At 41.8% G+C, this 17,064-nt stretch overlaps 1 protein-coding gene across 2 annotated transcripts in view; it reads right to left on the reverse strand.

The window, feature by feature from the left end:
- Positions 1-17,064, reverse strand: part of LOC307191863 (uncharacterized protein) — a 145,123-nt gene that overhangs the window by 760 nt on the left and 127,299 nt on the right. The window contains exon 4 of one of the 2 annotated variants that reach the window (XR_013829867.1): positions 11,996-12,180. The gene's annotated coding sequence lies outside the window, so the exon portion shown is untranslated. Of the gene's footprint in view, positions 1-11,745; positions 12,181-17,064 lie in introns of those variants that run through there. The other variant, XM_079932111.1, reaches the window with a different exon arrangement.

Consider the following 17,064-nt stretch of genomic DNA (forward strand, 5'->3'; position numbering starts at 1 on the left):
CTGGCCCTGCTCTGTGCCTCTGCTCACAGAGCTGCTTTATTTCTGAAATATTCTTTCTTCTCTCCTTTCTTCTATGATTGAACCCTCTTGAGTCCTTCAATTCTCAGGTCAAATGCCACCTTCCCTGGGAGGTCCCCTGCTCCACGCCCATTCCCCCTGCTCCCAGGCATGCCTGATGTCTTCCCTGGTGTGTCAGGGCCCTGCTGGTTGCAGGCAGAGCAGTCCATGAAAAAGCCCAACAAACCAGGAGATCTGCTAATGACTAGCCCTGTGACAATGAACAAGCCACTTAAACTCTCAGGCAGGTAAGTTTTGTCGTTTGGAAAATGAGGATGGAATTTGCCTTTGAATATCTCACATGGTCTCATACCTTCTACAAAGAATAAAGTGTGGACGAAGAATGTTGCCTGTCATCTTAGTAAACAAAGGATGTTACAGCCATAAAGCCCTTAGCTGCTGTAGCCGCCCCAATGGTGCAGCTGAGAGGACTCAGGATGGGGAAAACCAGGATCCTGGCCCTAGAGAGTAAAGTGCATAGGAAAGGAATAATTTCTATAAGTCCAGACTCTTGCATCTTCCGTACATAGAAAGGCACTAAACTCATTAACTTGAGATGTCTGGGTTTTCTTTAATTAGCAGTAAAACTCCTATATATCCTGGCTCCTCCCTTACCTCTTTGGAACGGTCCCTGAGAGCTGAGAGGCTGTAACCCGGGCTTAAGTCCTCACTAAGTCCATTAAATAAAACATAATTCTCAACTTGTAGGTTATGCATTTTTTTTCAGTCGACAGAGGCATGACTGATCCTCTAGTTCTATTACTCAGATGGCTTGTATCTTCATCTCCCTGTTGACTGCAAACTCTCTGGTAGCAGGGACAATGTCCCTTTTTCCTTCACACCTACCTAAGATGTTTCATAAACACTTGTAGGAATGAATTGCATTCTAAGCCAGAAATTCTCTTTCCCACATCATACCGAGTCCTCACCTGGGGTCTTAGCACATTTCTGAAAGAAAGTATTTCACCTCTGTCCCTTGTTTCCCCATCTCAGGCAAAATGGAGCTTACTAGGATAGTCACACTAATGATACCTTGACAGTATTTCCCCATCAGCACTGTGCTATGGTGCACTTGCCAGGATGGGGTAAGGACGGCTCTGCGGCTGGAGAAGAGGAATAAAGTTCCTATGCTGACGGGCGGCATATAGTAAAGCATCATGACAGTCGGTGAAGAAACGGCGCAACTTCACACGTTAGAATAAAAAGGGACTGAAGGATGTGAGGAAGAGTGTGACATAATGAAAATAATATCTGCAAAAGGCTGGTGTGGTCCTGGGGTTCTGGATTGATTAGATAAAAGACAAGAGAAACGGTGCTGGTTCGGTGGTACAGGAGTGGTGAAGTGCTGCCTGGCCCAGGGTGAGGGCAGAGGGAGGGGAATATATGGAAAGAAAACACTTATAGAGGAAAATAAAATCATGGAAACCGATTGAAGGGGGGTGGTGTATAACAGTGTATATCCGCCACAAATGAGCTTCCGAGTTTATTTCTGGATGTCCAGGAGAAGAGTGATGCCAGTTGGTTAAGGGCTGAGAGCAAAATGATGATTCAGGATTTTAGAGGTTTCCGGTCTGTTTGGATACAAATCCATCGTACCTTCTCTATTCCCTTCTCCAAAAGTCCAGCCCTCTCCCCATGGACTTCTAGCTTCCTTCACACCCACTCCCCTTCCCCACTCCTTTTCCACCAACTAAGTCCTCTGGGCTGAAGTTTCTCTAGGAAAATGATAACAGGGCCAATTCAGATTGGATACGGGCAGGTTGAGGCACAAGTGCACTGTGGGACATTAGCTGTAAACAGCCCCCCGGCCTGGGCTTAGGCTCTGAGCCAACCGTGGAGGTAGAGCCGCCAGGCCACGCCTCCCTACCCTGCTGCCACCTAAAGGCAGAGTAACCTCTGTTCCGGCTGCTGCCTCTGGAGTAGGAGGCCCCTTATCTCCCCCGTCCTGGTCTGCAGCGTCATCTCCACCACCGCAGCCATTCCCAGTCCCACCAAGCACCTCCACGCAGCCCCGAGGCAGCCTCAGCTCACAATCAACCCCAGGCTCAGGGAGCAGACACACACTTATCTTCGCAGACACTGCCTCCTGGTTGCTCTCACTGTTCTGTCCAGTCCATTCTAATCCCAGGACCTTCTGTCTGATACCATAATGATGTCCAAATAATAAGAGCAATATTTACAACAACATGTTTACTGACTACTTCCTGTGGTGCAGGGACTACAATAAATGCTTCGTTTACCTATATTTTTCCATTCAGTCTTCACGGTAATTCTATGAAGGAGATAAGATCTATTTTCCCCAGTTTACAGAGGAGAAAACTGAGCTACATGGAAGTGCAGTAAACCTACCCAAAGTTATAAAGTCAGTATCGATCAGAGCTGGAATGGAACCGCAGCCTTACCGATTGGACCTCTTGGTCATTAAGATTCAGTTTCTGGAAGTCTCTTCCTAGTTAGTCTTCCTTTGTCTAAACTCTTTAAACTATCTTTCATGGCTTGACCTTTTTCTGTGACTGCCTTGGGGGCTGTTATTCTCCAAACACTCAAACATCTAATTTCCCCTTTTGAAGATGTGGCCTTTGTTGTCTGTCCACAATCAGCTACCATCTACAGCTGGTTAAGGTATCAAACTCAAGAACGGGCCATTTATCTACATATGGTGGTACTCTCAGGTGTATACATCTAAGATCACTTGATTTTGGTGGGAACAACTAAGAAGCTACCTCCTAAGGGCAATAAACCTGGTTCGGAATGAGCCAGAGGAGGCCTTGGTGTCACAGGCAATGCTGGGGATTGACAAGATGAGGAAGAAAGAGATTCCTGGGTCAGTCTGGGGGCATTCTAACTGCTCTTTCAAAAGAAGCCCTATTGACAGGTGGGGAATCACGCTTGAGAAAGAATAATTTATGACTTTGGAAACAGTTTCAGCTGCAAGTGATGGAATGCTCTTAATATTTTAATGTGCATATATACTTTTTCTTTTATAGATATAAGACTAAAATACACAATCCCTGTTCAAATAAATTAGTAAATCAACCAAAAATATATTTAACAGCAATAGTTCGGTTGGTATTGAATACGGCAAAAACTTGAAAGTAATGCCCCAAAGACTGAAGTTTCAAATGTGTACATCAACACGTCTCCAAAGGAGGATACTTGTCCTTTACTTTTCTTAGTATTTTTTTTCAAGCCACCGCTCTCTTCTTCCCAATCCAACAGGTGTCCAGGGCAATACTCTGGAAGCAAGAGACTCTAATGGACACAGGTATCAATTCAATGTATGTGTCCTCAGAAAGAATTTGCATAAACTCTTGCCAAGTCTACTGTCTTCGTCAAATAATGCCATAATAACGCCTCGCAACGTATCACTCAAAACTCAGTGGTTGCAAAAACAAGCATTTATTCTCACGATCAAAGATCTGTGTGTCGCCAGCTGTTCCACTGATGTAAGCTGTGTTCGTTTGTGCTTTGGGCTGCATCTGGGTGGGCCTGGATCTAGGCATTAGGTTCCTGCAGGTCTGTCGCATGTGTGTTTCTTCCAGGGCCCAGGCTGAAGGGGCAGAAGCTAAGCAAGTCATGTTTTCCCATAAAGAATCACCAGAGCGCAAGACTGAAGCCAAACCATGCAAGTAATTAAGACTCAGTTTTTAACCATGTTTACCAGTGTTCCATCGGTCAAAGGTAATCACACGGCCGAAGCCAACATCAATGGACCAGGAGAAGAATACTTTCCTCATAGGAGGGGAAGAGTAGTGATTATTTGCTAAATAATGAATCCAAACCATCGCACCTACGTCACTGAAAACCTTACATACTCTCCAGCTAGTGTGAGGGGTTTGGTTCACCTGTGTAGTAGCAGAAATATTAGCACCCTAGGTGAGATCAGCAAAAATCTATACAGAAAAGAAATGGCAGGAACCCCAATGGTTCAGCCTTCTATGTGAGGAAATCCCACAGATCTTTACGTCACACAAATGGTGGCCTTTGTTTCATCTGCCCTCAGGCGCCGCAGGGCATCTCAGGACATGTGGCAATGTGGCATCCCCTCATCTATGAACCTTTACACCAGCCTGTCCACTCATGCAAATGTCATAACACCACCCTAGTTTTGCAGAAAAAATTTTTTCCAAAACTCTTATCAATTTAATATTGAACTTGACCACTTAATTTCTTCCTGGTTCTCCTGCTGACTCTCGGCTCTGTCCCCTCTTTTAGGCCTAGCACACACCCTTCACAGCTGACGCCTGAGCTTCTTTACGCAGATTTAAGTTTGTACACACTGTGAGGATTCTGGCTTACACTCATGCCTTGGAACTTCAATTCCCTGCAGAATCAGGAAAGGTCCTATAATCCAGCTCCACCCCACAGAGTTTATTCTCAATCTCCAACACTGGCTGGATAATACCCCGGGTGGACCATACATGGGGATTACAGGTGGTGGAAGTCTTTTGGAAACCATGAATAGAAAAACTCCAAAATCAAGGCTAAGTCGTTGGTAAGATGTGTTGAGTTCAAGAACCAGAGATAGAATGAAGCCGCCAGGGGTTGGCAAGGAAACTAGGCTCCAGAAAAGCGTATCCGTAGGTAAGCCCTGACAGGTGGTTTTTGGTTTTTTTTCTTTTTTTGTAATGCAGGTGCCTGACTTAAGCTTAGATTGCCTAGGTGTCCATTTCAAAGAGGCGTCCACTTCAAAGCCAAATATCGCCAGCCATAGATAAAGGGCCAGGCTGCCTTCCCCACTGAGGCTGCTTTGTATTAGAGATCCTGGTTGATTTCAGTAACCCACCATTTGGGCTACTTGTTTTTTTCCTCTTCCCGTGCTTTAAATTCCTGCTCTTATGTTTTAAATTCACCAACAAAGAGCGAGCCACAAAACCCTAGGTCCTCACCCTCAACCCCAATAAAAGCAGAACCCCAGGGCCTTGCGTTCTCTCTCTCTAGCCTCGACCTTGCTGTGTGGCCCTGGGTGTGCGTGCAATTTCCAGGTCTTGTAAGTAATAAAACGTTATGTTTTTCAGAGCTTCCTGATGGCTATTGTTAAAGGCCATCTTTAGCAATAAAGATGCTAAACATTATTACATCATAATAAGAACCACAAGAGCTGGTCCAACCACAACATTACTTATTGATAGGCTGGGACAACACAAAAGAATATCTAACTTCAGAGCCTGGGGAAATCTGCATAGATAGCGATCAGCTAGCTGTGTGTGTTCTCTTTGATGTCCAAAGAATCACCTTTGCCTGGCCTGATGCCCGGATTCAGTTTTGTTTTCGTTTTTCTTCCAGTTTTATTGAGATATAACTGACATACAACACTATACAAGTTTAGGGTGTACGGCGTAATGATTTGACTGAAATACATCATGAAACGATTATCACAGTAAGTTCAGTATCTTATTTCTTTAATTTTGTATCTCAAATAGATACAAAATTAAAGAAATAAGGAAACAAAATTTTTCCTCGTGATGAGAACTGTTAGGATTGATTCTCCCAACAACTTTCAAATACTGCATTTTATGTAATATACAACAGTGTTAATCATATTTATCGTGTTGTACATCACATCTCTAGTTATCTTATAACTGGAAGTTTGCACCTTTTGACTGCCTTCCTCCAATTTTCCCTCCCCCACGCCCCCACCCCCCCCCCGCCTCCGGTAACCACAAACCCAATCTCTTTTTTTTTTCTTAACATCTTTATTGGAGTATAATTGCTTTACAATGGTGTGTTAGTTTCTGCTTTATAACAAAGTGAATTAGCTATACATATACATATATTCTCATATCTCTTCCCTCTTGCGTCTCCCTCCCACCCTCCCTATCCCACCCCTCTAGGTGGTCACAAAGCACAAAGCTCATCTCCCTGTGCTAAGCGACTGCCTCCTACTAGCTATCTATTTTACATTTGGTAGTGAATATATGTCTATGCCACTCTCTCACTTTGTCCCAGCTTACCCTTCCCCCTCCCCATGTCCTCAAGTCCATTGTCTAGTAGGTCTGCGTCTTTATTCCCGTCTTGCCCATAGGTTCTTCATGACCTTTTATTTTTTAGATTCCATATATATGTGTTAGCATACGGTATTTGTTTTCCTCTGACTTACTTCACACTGTATGACAGACTCTAGGTCTATCCACCTCACTGCAAACAACTCAATTTCGTTTCTTTTTATGGCTGAGTAATATTCCATTGTACATATGTGCCACATCTTCCTTATCCATTCATCTGTCGATAGACAATTAGCTTGCTTCCATATCCTGGCTATTGTAAGTAGAGCTGCAATGAACATTGTGGTACATGACTTTTTTCAATTATGGTTTTCTCAGGGTATACGCCCAGTAGTGGGATTGCTGGGTCGTATGGTAGTTCTATTTTTAGTTTTTTAAGGAACCTCCATACTGTTCTCCATAGTGGCTGTATCAATTTACATTCCCACCAACAGTGTACGAGGGTTCCCTTTTCTCCACACCCTCTCCAGCATTTACTGTTTGTAGATTTTTTGATGATGGCCATTCTGACCGCTGTGAGATGATATCGTGTAGTTTTCATTTGCATTTCTCTAATAATTAGTGATGTTGAGCATTCTTTCATGTGCTTGTTGGCAATCTGTATCTCTCCTTTGGAGAAATGTCTGTTTAGGTCTTCTGCCCATTTCTGGATTGGGTTGTTTGTTTTTTTGGTATTGAGCTGCCTGAGCTGCTTGTACATTTTGAAGATTAATCCCTTGTCAGTTGCTTTATTTGCAAATATTTTCTCCCATTCTGAGGGTTGTCTTTTGGTCTTGTTTATGGTTTCCTTTGCTGTGCAAAAGCTTTTAAGTTTCATTAGGTCCCATTTGTTTTTTTTTTTTATTTCCATTTCTCTAGGAAGTGGGTCAAAAAGGATCTTGCTGTGATTTATGTCATACAGTATTTTGCCTATGTCTTTCTCTAAGAGTTTGATAGTGTCTGGCCTTACATTTAGGTCTTTAATCCATTTTGAGTTTATTTTTGTGTATGGTGTTAGGGAGTGTTCTAATTTCTTTCTTTTACATGTAGCTGTCCAGTATTCCCAGCACCACTTATTGAAGAGGCTGTGTTTTCTCCACTGTATATTCTTGCCTCCTTTATCAAAGATAAGGTGACCATATGTGCATGGGTTTATCTCTGGGCTTTCTATCCTGTTCCATTGATTTATATTTCTGGTTTCGTGCCAGTACCATACTGTCTTCATTACTGTAGCTTTGTAGTATAGTCTGAAGTACAGGAGCCTGATTCCTCCAGCTATTTTTCTTTCTCAAGATTGCTTTGGCTATTAGGGGTCTTTTGTGTCTTCATACAAATTGTGAAATTTTTTGTTCTAGTTCTGCAAAAAATGCCATTGGTAGTTTGATAGGGATTGCATTGAATCTGTAGATTGCTTTGGGTAGTAGAGTCATTTTCACAATGTTGATTCTTCCAATCCAAGAACATGGTATATCTCTCCATCTATTTGTATCATCTTTGATTTCTTTCATCAGTGTCTTATAATTTTCTGCATACAGGTCTTTTGTCTCCTTAGGTAGGTTTATTCCTAGGTATTTTATTCTTTTTGCTGCAATGGTAAATGGGAGTGTTTTCTTAATTTCACTTCCAGATTTTTCATTATTTGTGTATAGGAATGCAAGAGATTTCTGTGCATTAATTTTGTATCCTGCTACTTTACCAAATTCATTGATTAGCTCTAGTAGTTTTCTGGTAGCATCTTTAGGATTCTCTATGTATAGTATCATGTCATCTGCAAACAGTGACAGCTTTACTTCTGCTTTTCCGATTTGGATTCCTTTTATTTCTTTTTCTTCTCTGATTGCTGTGGCTAAAACTTCCAAAACTATGTTGAATAAGAGTGGTGAGAGTGGGCAACCTTGTCTTCTTCCTGATCTTAGTGGAAATGGTTTCAGTTTTTCACCATTGAGGATGATGTTGGCTGTGGGTTTGTCATATATGGCCTTTATTATGTTGAGGTAAGTTCCCTCTATGCCTACTTTCTGGAGGGTTTTTTATCATAAATTGGTGCTGAATTTTGTCAAAAGCTTTCTCTGCATCTATTGAGATGATCATATGGTTTTTCTCCTTCAATTTGTTAATATGGTGCATCACATTGATTGATTTGCATATACTGAAGAAACCTTGCATTCCTGGGATAAACCCCACTTGATCATGGTGTATGATTCTTTTAATTTGCTGTTGGATTTTGTTTGCTAGTATTATGTTGAGGATTTTTGCATCTAAATTCATCACAGATATTGGTCTGTAGTTTTGTTTTTTTGTGACATCTTTGTCTGGTTTTGGTATGAGGGAGATGGTGGCCTTGTAGAATGAGTTTGGGAGTGTTCCTCCCTCTGCTATATTCTGGAAGAGTTTGAGAAGGATAGGTGTTATCTCTTCTCTAAATGTTTGGTAGAATTCACCTGTGAAGCCAGCTGGTCCTGGGATTTTGTTTGTTGGAAGATTTTTAATCACAGTTTTAAGTTCAGTGCTTGTGATTGGTCTGTTCATATTTTCTATTTCTTCCTGGTTTAGTCTTGGAAGGTTGTGCTTTCCTAAGAATTTGTCCATTTCTTCCAGGTTGTCCATTTTATTGGCACAGAGTTGCTTGTAGTAATCTCTCATGATTCTCTGTATTTCTGCAGTGCCAGTTGTTACTTCTCCTTTTTTCATTTCTAATTCTATTGATTTGAGTTTTCTCCCTTTTTTTCTTGATGAGTCTGGCTAATGGTTTAGCAATTTTGTTTATCATCTCAAAGAACAAGCTTTTAGTTTTATTGATCTTTGCTATCGTTTCCTTCATTTCATTTTCATTTACTTCTGATCTGATCTTTATGATTTCTTTCCTTCTGCTAACTTTGGGGGTTTTTTGTTCTTCCTTCTCTAATTGTTTTAGCTGTAAGGTTAGCTTGTTTATTTGAGATGTTTCTTGCTTCTTAAGGTAGGATTGTATTGCTTTAAACTTCCTGCTTAGAACTGCTTTTGCCACATCCCATAGGTTTTCGGTTGTCGTGTTTTCACTGTCATTTGTTTCTATGTATTTTTTAATTCCTTCTTGGATTTCTTCAGTGATCTCGTGGTTATTAAGTAATGTATTGTTTAGCTTCCATGTGTTTGTATTTTTTACAGATATTTTCCTGTAATTGATATCTAGTGTCATAGCGTTGTAGTCAGAAAAGATACTTGATATGATTTCAATTTTCTCAAATTTACCAAGGCTTGATTTGTTACCCAAGATATGTTCCATGAGCACTTGAGAAGAAAGTGTATTCTGTTGTTTGTGGATGGAATGTCCTATAAATATCAATTAAGTCCATCTTGTTTAATGTATCATTTAAAGCTTGTGTTTCCTTATTTATTTTCATTTTGGATAATCTATCCATTTGTGAAAGTGGGGTGTTAAAGTCCCCCACTGTTATCATGTTCCTGTTGATCTCCCGTTTTATGGTTGTTAGCATTTGCCTTTTATACTGAGGTGCTCCTATGTTGGGTGCATAATTATCTAAATTGTTATACATTCTTCTTGTATTGATCCCTTGATCATTATGTAGTGTCCTTCTTTGTCTCTTGTAATAGTTTTTATTTTGAAGTCTTTTTTGTCTGATGAGAATTGCTACTCCAGCTTTCTTTTGGTTTCCATTTGCATGCAATTTCTTTTTCCTTCCCCTCACTTTCAGTCTGTATGTGTGCCTAGGTCTGAAGTAGATCTCTTGTAGATAGCATATATATGGGTCTTGTTTTTGTATCTATTCAGCCAGTCTATGTCTTTTGGTTGGAGCATTTAATCCATTTACATTTAAGATTAAGACCGAAGCCCGAGTCTCAGCTCCCAGCAACTGCCTGCCCCGGCGGGTGAGCAGACAAGCCTCTCAGGCTGGTGACTGCTGGTCAGCACCGATCCTCTGTGCGGGAATGTCTCCACTTTGCCCTCCACACCCCTGTGGCTGTGCTCTCCTCCGTGGCTCCAAAGCTTCCCCCTCCGCCACCCCCCATCTCTGCCCGTGAAGGGGCTTCTAGTGTGTGGAAACCTTTCCTCCTTCACAGCTCCCTCCCACTGGTGCAGGTCCCGTCTCTATTCTTTTGTCTCTGTTTATTCTTTTTTCTTTTGCCCTACCCAGGTATGTGGGGAGTTTCTTGCCCTTTGGGAGGTCTGAGGTCTTCTGCCAGCGTTCAGTAAGTGTTCTGTAGGAGCTGTTCCACATGTAGATGTATTTCTGATGTATCTGTGGGGAGGAAGGTGATCTCCGTGTCTTACTCTTCTGCCATCTTGAAGCTCCTCCTGCAATCTCTTTTTAAATGACTTTGTTTTTGAAGCATAATTGACCTACAACACTATGTTAGTTCCTGTTCTACAACATAGTGATTCAATATTTCTATACATTTCAAAATGATCACCACGATAAGTGTAGTTCCCATCTGTCACTGTGCAAAGACATTACATAGTTATTGACTATATCCCCACACTGTACATTTCATATGCATGACTCATTTATTTTGCAACTGGAAGTTTGTACGTTTTAATCTCCCTCACCTATCTTTTTCCTCCTCCCATCCCCCTCCCCTCAGGCAACCACCTGTTTATTCTCTGTATCTATAACTCTGTTTCAGTTTCATAATGTTTGTTCATTTGTTTTTTTTTTAGATCCCACATATAGGTGACATCATACAGTATTTGTCTTTCTCTATCGAATTTATTTCACTCAGCATAATACGCTGTAGGTCCATCCATATTGTCACAAATGGCAAGATTTCATTCTTTTTTTATGGCTGAGCAATACCCAATTGTGTACATATATACCACACCTTTTTTCCTGATGCCCTGATTCTTAAGTTTGAGCATCTGCTACCCATATCATTCATTAGCTGTTGATTAATTGTATTGTTACCCAACAGGGGAAGTTTACTCTGCATTGGAATTGAGAATCACAGTCATATCTCCACCTGGGATGCTATTCCATTTACTCTTTCTTTCCCTTTTTTCCCCCTAAAATTCAATTCATTCGCTTACTTCTATTTAAACACATGCACATACACACACATAGAGCATCATCTCAGAAATATCGTTTCCTGGATTGTAATTTTCTGTATCCTTTATTTTCAAAGGTCTACCTTTTCCTGGAACTATTAAGACAGAGTGTTTTGGTCTTCTCTCCCTTTTTCCTTCCCAGCAGCAGGGCAATCAGTGGGGTTGACATCTCAATGGGCCACATCTTTCCTGTGGTCCAACCTCCTCCACCCACCTTTTTCAGTCTTGGTTCTACCATTCTTCATCTGATAGCCTCAGTAAATATATTCAGTATATTTTCCAATAGAAATGATGTGATCTAGCATAAAGCAGACATTTTAGCTCTAGACAGGCTGGAGTTAATTTGAATCTGGGTTCTACCAAATACAGTCATGTGATGTTGGGGAAAATCTCTTAATGAACCCGTACCGCTAATTTCTATAAAACAAAATCATTATACCTTCTATGACAGACTAGCATAAGGACTTAGTAAAGGAAGCCGTGTTTTGTACACTGCCTTGCAAATTGTAGGCCAAGAACAAATGATAGCTATCATCACTTGCATGTGTTTGTTTATATTGTTTCAGAGTTTCCAAAAGCAATACAATAGTATCAGTTCATCTGTGCAGTAAAGAATAAATGATTCTGAACCTGGTTTTTCTACTTTTAGTTTGTCTCAGATCTCGATGGAATATCAGACAAGGCTAAGAATTTGCTGAGAGGTTGAGGACACTGGAGAATGTCTTCTTTAAAAAGAGTTTGGGGAGAGTGTGGGTTTTCCTTTCCCTCACCTAACCATGAATCGTGTTTACCACTCACTTTGAGCCTAATAAGGAGGTTCAAGAGAATGATTTGGCGAACTTGAGATACCAGGAAGTAGCAAATGACTTATGCCTGAAAATTATAAAGATAAGAGAGTGTGGCTGGGTACCTGCACAGCAAAGCACGCTGCCGTAGACACAAGATGCACCGCTACAGATGCGCGCGTTCAGTACACCATCTGTGCTCTGTGGATCCCATGGAAAGGAGCTGGCCAGGAGCTGACGTGAAATGTTCATGCTGCAGGGCTTCCTACCGGAAGAGAGGCCACCCAGAAGGAAGGGGCTGGACACATGCCTATGGAAGAAAAAATGAAGGCAAATTTATGAAGGGCAAGCCAGGAGAAGCGTAATTCCATTTGGAGGTCCTGAGGCAGATGTTTCTAGTGAGAATAACTCTGAAGAGCCCATAACAGAATCCATAAGACAGACAACTTTGGATATCAGCCTCATCTAGAGGGCTCCGAATCAGATTAAAAGTGAATCCTTTTCCATCTCTTACTTCTCCTCCGTTCCCAAGCATCAACCTGGAAGGAACCAAAACTGCAGTTGCAAGTTAGAAAGGAGATCGGTGGAGAAGGAGAGATGCTGACCATGACCTGCATTTCCTATTGCAGCCGTCAAGCCTGAGACAAGTGCAAACTGGGGAAGGGAAAAAATTTTGAAAGCAACAAAAATTCAGAGTTTTGGTGGTAGATCAGACCGCCCTCGTTATTACCTAGAAATGATTGGAGATTCTGTTATTACCTAAAGTAACTGGAAAGCTACTGGACTTCCCCAAGATTTCACCCAGTGGTGATGAATAAGCTGCTGGAGCAGGTTTTGTGGGAATAGTTGTAAGAAAGAATAAAGACAATTTTGCTCGTGCCTTGCTGAGTCTAGTTCCGTTATTAAACCAACTGCATTAACTGCATGACCAAGGATAAGGAACTTGACTTTTCTCATCATGTGAAAATTGAGAGAATTATACTTTGCATTATTTCAAGTAAGTCTATCTTAAAAATACTAATGTTATAAAACATTTAGCATGGATTGGTCCTGTTTAACGTTCAGTAAGTATTCTGTTTTGCATAAAGGATTGGTGAACAGTAATTTCCCCATTTGGAAGAACAGAAAAAAAGAGAATGGAACACATTGTGTGGTCTCCCTTTGTGAAACCCTTAAAAAACACAAAAAATATGACTGACCTGTTAGGAAGTGTACCAGTATTGCTCTATAATAAACCACCCCCAAATCTGGTGCCTTAAAAAAAAACGGATTGGCTCTCCATTCTATGGCTTGGCAAATTAGGTAGTTGGAGAGTCAGCTGCACTCGTTTATATATGTTTGGTTTCAAATGGCAGCTCAGGGCTGCCTAGTCCAGGATGGCCTCCCTCCCTGTTTGGTGGTTGGCTGGGATTGTTAGCCAGGGCATCTCATTCATGGGGCCCCTCCAGAGGCTAGCTCAGGCTCATTCCAATGGCAACTGGATTCCAAGAAAGCAAGAGTGGAAGCTGAAAATCTCTGGAGGCCTAGGCTTGAAATTCATACATCACTTCTGCCATATTCTCTTGATCAATGCAAGTCTCAAAGCCAGACCAGACTCAAGGAATAGAAAAATAAACTCCACCACCTGAGAAGAGGAACTGCCAAGAATTTGCAGCTATGTAATATGCCACAGGGAAAAGAAAGAACAGTCTTCCCCAAGAGATGACATATCATGAAAAGATCACTGAACTAGGAATCAGAAGACCCAGCTTTCAGTCCAACATTTCTCATTAACTAGTTATGTGATTTTTACCTAATGTCCCATATCTGTAAAATCTAGTACTCAAAGCCTGTGAGTCTAGGTTTCTGATTTAGTCTCTATTTCTTCCTTCTCTGGGGGCCTTAGAAGTCGCTCTAGACTTAAGGCCAGAGCATCAGCATCAACTTATGGGAACTGTTTCTCTGTTTCCCCCGTAAAGATAAGCAGAGACCAGAGAAGGAAAAACCTAGGTCCACCCAACCCTCACTTCTGAAAGTTCTGGCCAAAGGTATCTAAGTAGGAGTGCCATGTGGTACCTATTTGAAATCTCCCTTAGGGGATATCTGGCATTTTCCCATTGCCTACCTGTGCCCCCTCCCCCTACTTTTTTTGGCCCTTTCTTCCATTCTGCTGTCTGGAAGGCATATGCCTCACGGATAATAAGAATGAGGTTCACACTTGAGAGATGGCAGATTGGTGAGCTAGAAGGAATCCAGGGTCTAGGTGGCTAGGGACTTTGTGGAGATGAGCATCTATACCAGCCCTGAACTACATCCCTACAGACTTTTATATGTGAGAAAATTACTGTTTTATTTAGGCTACTGTGGGTTGTTGTTTTTCTTTCTTTCTATGTCTTAGAGTTGACTCCAGTCCTACAAATAACTAGATGTCACTAACCAATAAAAATGAGCTTTGGGCAATATCTACCCACCGAAGTTTGTTAGGTACAGATGACCATGTTGTGAACTGCACAACTCTAAGGACTGCCAATTACATGGACTAGAATGTGAATGGTTTTCCATATGGTTGTGTCACAGGGCGACCCTATACTTAACAACTAACATAATGTGAAAAGAGGAAGTAGATTTTATATCTCTTATGTTATTTCTATACTGCTTTCTGTTTCACCCAGAGACCTAGGTGTCCTTGTTCAAACTGTTCAACGTGGCATTATTTTTATGAGAGCCTTTAAGAGTTGGAGTCCTCCCAGGAAAACAGAAACCACTGTAGATATTTCAGACAGAGGAAATATGATACATGTAATTGGATACACAGATGATGGAAGAACGGGTGGGGGGACAATGAGACCACCCCAAAATTACCATCAAGAAGCTACTACAATCCTTAAGGCTGGGGGAACAAAGGATAGAATGTTACCAGAGACCTGGAGTTGGGGCCACCCAGCAAAGATGGAGCCATATTGGATCTGCTCAGCAAGCTTGGACCATAGGAGACAGAGCTGTCCAGGGGGAGCTGTAGCCACAGAGGAGATACAGGTGGCACTGAAGGGCCAGCTGAAGCAGACAGAGAAGGATAAATACCCTGGCTTTATCTCCACTTCCACCCTCTTCCTCTTGGCTGAATTTTCCTAGAATTCACAGAGGAGGAGGCCTTGGGAAACTTAGATTCTTATGATACAGAGCATGGCAGAAGAGGTCAGGTAACTGATCTGCAAACAAACAAGTGATTTTAAGAGTATTTGTCTTTGTAAGACTCTGGGCACATGCACTGCTGCTTCAAGGTCCAGATAATCAATGGTGACTCAAAGCTGGGAAGAAAACTCTATCTTCTCTTATACAAATCTCAAGAGTACCTTGAGAATTAGATGTTTTTCTTCATCTAGAAACAGCATCCCTGGAATGAACATGGCTATTCTCATGATAGTCTGCAATCTACAGATTAGATACAATCTCTATCAAAATTCCAATGACATTTTTTACAGAAATAGAACAAACAATCCTAAATTTCATATGGAACTACAAAAGACCCAGAATACCATAGTAATCTTGAGAAAGAACAACTAAGCTAGAGGCATCATACTTCCTGATTTCAAAATATATTACAAAGCTACAGTAATCAAACCAGCATCGAACTCTATCAATGGACAAGTGGAATTTGGAAAACACAATAACACTTACATCAGTACCCCCCCAATAAATACCTAGGTATAAATAGAACAAAATATGTATAAGATCTATATGAGGGAAACTACAAAAATTTGTGAACAAAATCAAACTAAATAAATGGAAAAATATTTATTGTTCATGGATAGGAAATCTCAATATTGTCAAGATGTCATTTCTTTCCAACTGATCCATAGATTCAGTGCAATTTCAATTGAAATTCCAGCAAGTTATTTTGTGGATTGACAAACTGATTTTAAATTTATATGGAGAAGCAAAAGACTCACCAACACGATATTGAAGGAAAAGAACAAAGTTAGAGGATTGACACAATTCAATTTCAAGATTTACTATACTGATACAATAATTAAGACTATGTGATATTGGGGAAAGAATAGACAAATCAATGGAATAGAAAACAGCCCAGAAATAGACTCACATAAATATAGTCAATTGATGTTTGACAAAGGAGCAAAGGCAACAGAATGTAGCAAGAGACTCTTTTCTTTTTTTTAATTTTTATTTTATATTGGAATATAGTTGATTAACAGTGTTGTGTTAGTTTCAGGTGTACAGCAAAGTGATTCAGTTATACGTATACAAGTATCTGTTCTTTTTCAAATTCTTTTCCCATTTAGGTTATTATAGAATATTAAGCAGAGTTCCCTGTGCTGTATAGTAGAGAGTCTTTTCAACAAATCGTGTTGGAACTAGTGTATATCCAGAGGCAAAAAAAAAAAAATCTAGATGTAGACCTTATACTCTTCACAAAAGCTAACCCCAAATTGATCACAGACCCAAATATAGAACTTAAAACTATAAAACTAAGATGGCAGTGTGGGAAGATGTGGAGTTAGTATCTCCCCACAACTAGGGCGCCTGCCGGCCGCTGGTGGGAGACTCTGACCCCCAAGGAAATGGGAGGAACCCCAGAGTGAACCAGTAGGATGCAGGGGGACCGAGGGGGGAGGAGAAGTGGAGGCCAGACAAGATCGGGGCCCCTGAGGCCGGGGAGATCAGGAGAGGCAGGCGGGAGGGGCCCTCTGGGAGGAGTGGGAGAGGAACAGAGAGGGTGATTGCCCCTCCCACTCGGGCACGGGAGCCTGCTGAACTCCCACGCCAGTTCCCTGCCCTCCAATGCCTCCCCTTCCCCACCCGGCTCTGGCTGCACTGTTCTTGGAGGCATAGTAGGGAGGCCGGGGAGATCAGGAGAGGCAGAGAGGGGGCCTCCCAGACCCAAGACTGGAGGAGCAGGAGAGGAGGAGAGGGCTTTGCCCCACCCCTTTGAGCCCAGGAAGCCTGCTAGGCTCCGAGGTGAGGGCCCCTGCCCTCTGAGACCCGGGGTGGGGGGCATGCCTGGGCCCCTTCTGTTCCTTGAGCCTAAGCCCCACCCTCCACAGCCCCCAGGGCCTTTTCCATCCTACTGGGTCCTGAGCATTGGCCCCGCCCACCACCCAAACCTTGCCCTTGCTTAGGCCCAACTCTCCACAGCCAAGGCCTTCCCCCTGCCACCATTTTTATTTTTTTTCCTTTTCCCTCCTCTTTTTTACTA

Source organism: Stenella coeruleoalba (genome assembly GCF_951394435.1).
Source record: "Stenella coeruleoalba genome assembly, chromosome: 9".
In the NCBI taxonomy this organism is placed as follows: domain Eukaryota; kingdom Metazoa; phylum Chordata; class Mammalia; order Artiodactyla; family Delphinidae; genus Stenella; species Stenella coeruleoalba.